Genomic DNA, 9,552 nt, shown 5'->3' with positions numbered 1-9,552 from the left:
CAGTTTCAGCAAGCAGGGTTGTGTCATCTGCATAATGCAGATTGTTGATGATTCTTCCTCTAATCCTGATGCCACATTTCTCCTCATAGAGCCCAGCCTCCCGGATAATCTGTTCTGCATAAATATTTTAAAGATATGGAGACAGGATGCAGCCCTGGTGTACACCCTTCCAAATTTTGAACCATGCAGTGTTTCCTGACCTCTTCTGATGACTGCCTCCTGACCAAAGTGTAGGTTTTGGATCAGCACAGTCAAGTGTTCTGGGATTCCCATTCTTCTCAAAGTTAGCCACACTTTGTTATACCCTTTGTGGAATCAATGAAACAAAGATAGATATTCTTCTGGTATGCCTTGCTTTCAGCCAAGATCCATTTAATATTAACTACAATATCCTTAGTATCAAGACCCCATCTAAACCCAGACTGCACTTCTGGTAGTTCTCTATTGATGTGCTGTTCCAGTTGGTTTTAGATAATCTTCAGCAGAATCTTGCTTGAATGTGATATTAATGATATTGTTTGATAATTTCCACACTCTGTGGGATCAGCTTTTTTTGGAATGGGAACAAATATAGATCCCTTCCAGTCAATTGGCCAAGTGGTTGTCCTCCAGATTTCTTGGCACAACATGGTGAGCACATCTAGGGTAGCATCTGTTAGTTGAAATACATCGATTGGTATACCATCAATTTCTGGGGCCTTCTTCTTAGCCAATTCTTTCAAAGCAGTCTGAACTTCTTCCTTCATCACCATAGGCTCTTGCTCATATGTTGTTTCTTTAAATTCTTCTGTGTCCGACAATTCCTTTTGGTATAATGACTCTGTCTACTCTTTCCATTTTCTTTTAATACTTGCAGGATCACTCAAAATTCTGCCCAAAGCATTCTAAAGTATTTCAATTCGAGGCTTGAATTTCCTCTTCAGTTCCTTGAGCTTAAGAAATGCTGATCAAGTTCTGCCCCTTTGATTTTCTCACTCCAGCTCTTTGACCATTTCATTATAATACTTTACCTTGTCTTGTCACACAGCCTTTTGAAATCTCCTGTTCAGCTCCTTGGTGTTTTGATTTCTTCCTTCTGCTTTGGCTTTTTAGCACTCCAATGCAATATTTGGAGTTTCTTCTGATATCCATTTTGGTCTTTATCATTTCTATTTCTTATAAGAGGTAGTTGCAGTGAATAAATCATTTACTGTACAAGATTTTATTATTTTATCTCCAGTTTCATTTCTGTCACTAAGCCTATATTTTCTGGCTACTGATCCTTCTTTATTCCCAATGCATTCCAGTCATTCAATACTGTGAGTGCATCCTGGTGCATGTTTGTTTGAATTCTGACTGCAAAAGTTGATACAAATAATCTATTTCTTCCATTTTGGGTCTAGTTGTTGGTGCATATATTTGAATAATGGTGATATTGACAGGTGTTTCTTGTATGATTATGGGTATTATCCTGTCACTCACAACACTATATTTCAAGATAAACCTGGAAATGTTCTTTTTAACTATGAATGCAACCCTATTTTCCACAACCTTTTTAATTGCTGATATTGTAGATCAAATGATTTTCTGATTAAAAATGTTCCATCACAATCCATCTCCTTTCACAATGCCTAGTATGTCAAAATCTGTATGTTCTATTTCTCTTTTAACGATATCCAATTTATGTATGTTCATGCTTCTCGTATTCCACAATCTGATAAGAAATGTCTGCTTTCAACTTTTCCTCCTTCTTTGTGTTTGCTAACCAGAAGACTCAGCCTCAGGTACCATGTTTGTTAGTCTAATTTAATTGTGCTGTACTGTGCATCAGACAGCTAGACAATGACTTAGAATGACAGAAGAACAATCAATGACATTGAGTTTAGAATGAGTGCTGGACACGAGTGTTGAACATACCAAAGACTGCCAAGAAAACTAGTAGGTCTGTACCAGAGAGGGTAAAGCCAAGCTACTCCTTGGAGGCAAGGGTTTTTGTTTTTTGGGTTTTTTTAGATAATACGATTTTATTTTATTTTATTTTTACTTTTTTATAAAAAAGCTGGACAAGTCCCTTGTCCTGATTGAGTCCATTTTCCCAAGACATAAGTTAAATATTTCTGGAGTGGAGGTAGTGTCTCTCTTCCTAGTGAGACATCTTCTTGGCTCCTTTCCCAAATTTGGCATCAAGACCGAGACCCAGGAACACCAGCAGGGTGCCCACTCACTGCATGGAGCTGATGGGACTAGTGAAGAGGATTGCAAAGCTAAAATGGTAAAGAACTTTTGAGTTGTAGTGATGATGGAGCAGGTCAAGGGAACAAAGTACACAACTGTCATGAAGATAAAACTTTGACCCAGGGCACTTTGAGTCAGGCCAAAGAGCAGGATGTTATAGATGATGACAGGGTACCTCTCAGCGGAGCTCAAGAACTCCCAGAGTTCCCCAGTGAGCAGGATTCCAGCTCCGAGGAGCAATGCCGACCAAGGTTGATGTTCAACATCATGTGGTTGGAGCCTGTTTGTTAATGAGCCCGTATATGATCCTGGGAAATACCTGTTAGTCCATCCAATGTCAGAGATAAGAGCAAGGGTTTTGAGACTCTGTACTTTGGGCATGTAGTCAAGAGGGACAAGTCTTTGGAAAATGCATGCTTGCAAGGGTCAAAAGGCAGGGCAAGAGAGGAAAACCTTGGATGAGATGGATTTACACAATAATTGGGTAATAAGAGTAGATGTGTCAGAGATAGTGAGATTTGCTCACGATAGAGCAGAATTCAGAGTTATTGTTCATAGGATCACTATAAGTGGTAGTCTACTAGACAGCACATAATAACAATGACGACAACAACTAGTTCTACTACTCTAGCCCTCAGTATAAAGAAAGGCTTACGACTCATAAAGGCTCAACTCTAAGCACTCTGAAAATAATGTTGCTATTTTATATTCATTCTGGATTGATCTCAATGACAAAGGCTTCAAGGTAATATTTGGCCCATTTATGGCATAAATGTCAACATTTTCCTTGAAAATAGAGACCAGACAAGGATAGCCACTGTCACCACTTTTTTTCAATATTGTATTTTAAGTGCTTGCTTGGACAATAAGACAAGAGAAGGACATAAAAGACATCCAAATCTGCAAAGAGATGGTTAAACGATTGCTCTATGCAGATGATATGACAGAGTACATAAAACCCCTCAAACGCTCAACTACAAAAGTGCTGGAGTTAATAGAACAATTTAGTAGAGTGACAGGACATAAGGTCAATATCCAAAAATCAATAGAATTTCTCTACAGTAACAAAGAGAACTCAAAGAAGGAAATCAAGAAAGCAATATCATTTAAAATAGCCAACTACAAATTGAGATACCTGGGAATGAACCTAACTAGAGATACGAAAGACATATAAAAGAAAACTCAGAACATTTGTGCAAAACACAATAAAAAACCTAAATTGGAAAAATGTGAATAGGAAGACTCAATATCATGAAAATAGCAATCCTACCAAAAGTAATCTACATGTTCAATGCACTTCCAATTCAGATACCAAAAACATACTCACTGAAATGGGTTGGGTTTGGCTTGGAATAATAAATATCTGTTATGAACTAACTCTGCTAATATTTTAATCAAAGTATATCTTCAGTAAACCATTAACACATTTTTTATTGAGAACTAATTCAGTTAAACTCCAAAAAATACTAATGATGAAAAAAAATGGTAACATTTCTGAATCGTTTACTTGCTTTCAAGCACTTTGAAAATGGAAAATTATTTGAACCCAGGCTCCAATAATTTTGCTAAACTACTTAGACTCTCTAAAGCCTCAATTCTGCATTTAGAAAAATAGTCACATCTATAACTCAGAGCCATTTTGATATTTAAAGTAAGATAATGTTTAAAGTACAGTTCTCAGAAGATAACACTTTTGTTTCTTTTAAATATGTCTCAGTATCATAATAATGAGCCCACTAAATACAGATAGAAAACATAATATCACTCATCTTATTGTGTGTAGGAAACTACAAGAGGCTGAGAGATTCAAGAAGGGATTTGTATATGGTGATTAAAACAGTCCACCTATTAGTAAGCAATCAAATTTGAGAAGATACAGAGAGTGAACACCTACAACTTTCTAACTGAAAGTTAGAAAACAAAATTATTGTCAGGTCTTATAAAATATAAACAAAATTGGTTCTAGGCATTCTTGGGGCAACTAAAAAGCCCTACCAAATGCCCATTCATTTGCAGAATCCTTTTCATTGTGTCCACCTCATTTGCTTTAGTTTGCTCTCTTAGAACATATTTTAGTTTCCAACTATTCAGGCAAGGAAGCATCTATGGATTCCAAGACTCTAAGTCCCAGAGAGGTGTACTTTCCATTACATCTTGCAGCTGTAGGAATAAAAGAAAACAGTAAATGCTACTTGAATTTCATGATTTCAAATATCTGGTAAAGATGAATTTGCTTACTGCACCTGCTTGTTGTTTTATCATTCCATTTCCTATCTCTCTTGTGAATTGGCCTACAGACACAACACCTATTTAAAATGATTGGATTTTGAAAAAATGTAAATTGATATTTCATACCTCATCGTTTCTTTTGCGGTTGTACTATCTGTGGCATAGGCATATTGCAAATTAAATCATTTTTAAAGTTAGAATAGAACCTCTCTGATTTAATATTAAAAAAAATCCTGCTGTGTATGTTCAGTAGCACCTTTTCACAGTGGAACTTTTCAACTTTTAAAAAGGAACAGAATAAACGTGATGATCAGTGTACTTGCCAGATTTTACATTGAAATTAAGGAAAGTGAAAACCCTTTTATAATAGTGATATAACCATTTGCAACATTAAACCAATAAAATATGTTTAGCCATCTGTGAGCTATCTTGACCGATTCTTCTAGAATGTATGCACATTACATAATAAATTATCAATGTTCTCTAAATGTTGAAAAGCAGCTAAAAACATTCCAAATTTACTGAAAGTCAAAATAATATAAAATAATTCTATCTCTGAAGCAAATATGAAGTTAAGCACACTGTGATAAGCAGAAGAATTTGAGGGGGAAAATAGTCATTTAGCATGTACTTGGAAGATTTACTAAGAATTATTAACTCAATAAAACAAGTTCCCAGTGCCTTATAAATAACAAAACTAGGTTTGATAGAGCATTCATTTGTTTTTATGCTTATCTTCATATTAACTGATGCCCAGATGATTTCAAATTAGCTGATACACAGCTTTGCAAATAGCTGCTTTATCTAAAAATAATATACTTTTATATGATGTCTCCACAGGATACATTTTAAATGACTACAAACGATATTTTCATAAAATCATTTGTTTGCGACTCATCAACTTGTCCAAAGTGCACAATCTTGAACAGTTACTCTGGGATTCAGCAGAAAGGCATGTGTTAATTTGGAATGGACTTATGAATGCTCTCTTTGGAAGGAAATATTTCAATAATTTACTATCAAGTTTAGTGTTCACAATGACACAATTCCTTCTACTAATTACTGGAAGTTTTCTGAATAATGGGAAGATGTAAACTATCTTTTATCTGTGGGAACTTCAAAATAACTCAAATATATGACATTAAAAGGCATGATTGCATTAATTAGGAGGGCCCTTGAACAAACAAATAATAAAAAATCAACCAACAAAACAAAATAAAACCCAAACAAACAGAGCTATAGACAGAGCAGAATGCTTGTATAGGGAAACAAAAATGACTAAAATTTTGGACAAAATAAAAAATGGGTTACTACAACATGAGAAACTCAGAGAATCATTTATAAGCAAGAAAGACATTTCTGATTTTATAAGAATCAGAAAGCAATGTTAAATCTGTGACAAGAATAGCAGACAAAGAAGGCAATTGATTTACTTGGTTCCTGGGGCTTGGTTAGGTGTGGGAATTCAATGAGGTTGTTGCAGCCTCCTCAGTCCTGTGAGATTCTGTATAGAATTAGGAGAAGCTCCTAGCTGAAAAGTAGCATTTATTCCACTTACCGCAGAATTTTAAACGTGAAGATTTTTTGGCATATAATCTCTTAGAATTGTGTTTTGAAATTACCATTTGTATTTTATTTGAATACCTTAAAGGTTGGCAAACTTTCATTTTTTTAGTATTTGCATTTTTTTCTTATTTATTTATTTATTTTTCATTTCGATGAACATCTACAGAGATTTTGGAATTCCATTCTTTCATTGTTGCACCCTTCTCCCCGCACACCCCCCTCACCCCCACCCCCCCTGTTTGCTCCTCTCCTTGAAAAGCAAAAGAAAAGTCATTTCTTCAAAGGTGGGCAAAGGAGACCAATTTATCATTATTGTGAAAAACTACAAAACACAAATATTGGAGAAAGACATATAAATATGTAAGTAATAATGCATACAACTAATATTATATTTTAACTATGTTTAACTAATGTGTTAACTAATGATGACATGACTATAAAATTTAGAGGGTATCCCCAAAGTTGTCATTTCTCTTGACGACAAATTCTAAATCTATGAATAATATATATGATAAAATGTAATTCATTAATATAAAATCACTATAAATTTGTAATATATGACTTACAATTTTATTCCTTACCTCAAAACTTGAGCATGAAAAGCTGACATTGCTTTAAATTTTATTTTTAAAAAAATGGCAAATTTAATAAATGAAAATGGATTTTTTTTCAAAATATATTTTTTCATAATCGCAACAGATAGCTAAAACAATAAAAAGTATTGTTTATTATGGCTGGCATAGTGTCAGTGTATTACAGACCCTTAATTTTTCTTTAAGTATTTCTGGAGTTGTTACTCTTTATGTGCCTATTTTCCTTGGTAAGAGTATGAATGACAGTAGCAGAGTTACCCTATGCTTGAGCACCCCCTGGTGGCAATATTTTTGAGACTTTTTTTTCTTTACTATTCTCTCTCATTTGTTGTATTTTTGGTTTTTGTCAGTATGTATTTGATTATTTTGCATAACATACATAATTTTCTAAGAGTACGTATTTGACTTTTTCACATTTTTATTGGTTTTCATACAATCATTCATATACATTGTATTCTAATCTCTACATTGTATTCTTTTAAATATTAGGTTGGTTTGCACATAAAAGTATATATACCTCGTGCTTCATTAAAGACCATTTTTGTAAAATTAGAAGGATAACTAGTAAGATGTGTATAAAAGTTCAGATGAAGAATGAAAAGGAGGAATGGGGGCTGAGGATGAGGAGGGAGGGAAATCATAAGATTTCAGTATTTGGTGTGGGTGGTTGGAAGTAGTGAAGGAACCAGTGACAGAGAATGGCAAAGAAAACACTCACAAGTGACATCAATCAGAACTGGTTTTGACCAAGACTGTGGCGATATAACAATATAAATGGACTCTGAAGGAATGTGGCAAAACAATAGAGTCAAGGAAATTACAAAGATGTCCAAAAAATTGCAGTATATCTATTAGAAAGAATGCACTATCAGCTCTGTAAACCACACTCTCTGCTGATAAAGGATGTATAAATCCTTCTGTAGGATAAAAATGGGGCCAGTGTGTCCTGATGAGTTCATAGTCTGTTATGAAAGTCTAATAAATCTCAAGTTTCTTTCTCTTAATCTCCCTTGGTATGTGGACTTTCTTGTATATTAGAGTCAGAACTTTCTAGTTGTTACTTGAAGAGGCTTCTAGAACTCTTTTGGAAACCATCCCCTGATGCTAAAAATGATCCAGTGAGGCTCTGAAAAGATGGGATGATAGTGTGCATAGATCAATGGTGGTTATATTTATAAAACACGATGTAAGAGAATGGCCTTATTAAACAATGTTAATGAAGGAATGTGTGGAAAATAACGTATCAATTTTTTAAAGAGCAATTAATTTAGAATATCCTCTGTTCAAGTTCCTGAAAGGAGACCTGGTGATCCAGAAGCTAACTGCTCAATTTCTAACCAAAAGACTGGAACTTCAAACTCACCAGTCACTCCCATAAAGAAAGATGAGATGATTTGCTTTAATAAAGATTGTTGCAATTATTAGGTGACACCAAATTCAGTACATCTCATAGCTGCTCTATAAACAACAGACTCGAATGCCATCCTATCCTGTGCCATCCTCATTATCTCTGATACACTTGAGCCCATTGCTGCAGTCACTCTGTCAATCCATCTTGATGAGGGTCTTGCTTTCTTTTGATTATACTCCACCTTATCAAGTATGATGTCTTTTTCCAAAGAATGTTGTTGTTGTCGATATGTGCTGCCGAGTCACTTGCAACTCATAGTTAAAACAGCTCTGAATCCTACTCTATCCTGAGCCAAACTTATTGTATCTGAGACACTTACCCCCACTACCCTAGTCAGTGAGTCAGACCATCTCATAGAGTTTTCCTCTCCTGCGTTGTCCCTCTACTGTTCCAAGCATACTTCCTCTTTGCAACATGTCCAAAGTATGTCAGACACAATTTCAAAATCCTTGCTTCCAAGGAGCAAGTAATTGAAAAGTAATTGTGGAGCCAAGCAAGTTGAAGTTGTCAACAATCTCAATCTCTTCACCATAAATCATGATGCTGCTTATTAGCCCAGTGGTGAGAATCTTTGTCTTCTTTATGTTGATCTTCAATCCATTTGAAGACTGCAGTCCTTGGTCTTCTGTAGCAAATGCCTCAGGTCCTCCTCAGTTTCAGCAAGCAAGGTTGTGCCAGATGGCCTGAGACATGAAGCTTTGTTTTCCTTACATCCAAGAAGCACCCATTCCAAAATATACCGGTTCTTTCTTTGGCAGTCCATGGAATATTTAGTACTCTTCTGCAACACTGCAACCAAAATGTATTAATTCTTCTGTTATCCTAATCTGTTGTCCAGCTCTAAGCAGCATATCAAGTTAATTGGAAAGGTCATGGCCTGAATTAGGCACACCTTAGTCTTAAAATTGTCATACCTCCTTTTCAGTATTTTGGAGAGACCCCTGACGGTGGCCTTGCTCAAAGCAACACATCTCCTTATCTGCTGGCTGCTGGTAACAAGGGTGTTCATTGTGGATCCAATAAAAAGAAATAATTCATAGTTTAAATTCTTTCTCCATCTATCATGATGATGTCAACTGGTCCAATGATAAAGACTTTTGTTTTCATGATGTTAAGATGCAATCCATCATGAAGGCTATAGTCTATGATTTCCTACAATAAGAGCTTCACGTTCCCTGATCTTGAAGCAAACAAGGCTGTGTCATTTTCTTAATGTAGGATGTTGATAAATCTACCTCTTATCTTCATGCCACATTCTTGTTTATAGTTGTTGTTGTTATGTGCCATCGAGTCGCTTGTGACTCATTGCGACCCTATGTACAACATCTCTAAACTCTGCTCTGTCCTGTGCCAATCTCATTGTCTCCAACACACTCATCCTGATTGCCCCAGTCACAGAATCAATCCACATCCCAGGGGGCCTTCCCCTCCTGTGCCTGCCCTCCACCCTCCCAAGAATGATGGCCCTCTCCAAGGACCGATCCCTCCTTACAACGTGACCAAAGTATGTCAGATTAAACTTCAGAATCCTTGCCTCCA

This window comes from Elephantulus edwardii, unplaced genomic scaffold (assembly GCF_000299155.1).
Source record: "Elephantulus edwardii isolate Elephantulus edwardi_28Jun2011 unplaced genomic scaffold, EleEdw1.0 scaffold00123, whole genome shotgun sequence".
Classification (NCBI taxonomy): domain Eukaryota; kingdom Metazoa; phylum Chordata; class Mammalia; order Macroscelidea; family Macroscelididae; genus Elephantulus; species Elephantulus edwardii.
This window is presented reverse-complemented; position numbering follows the sequence as displayed.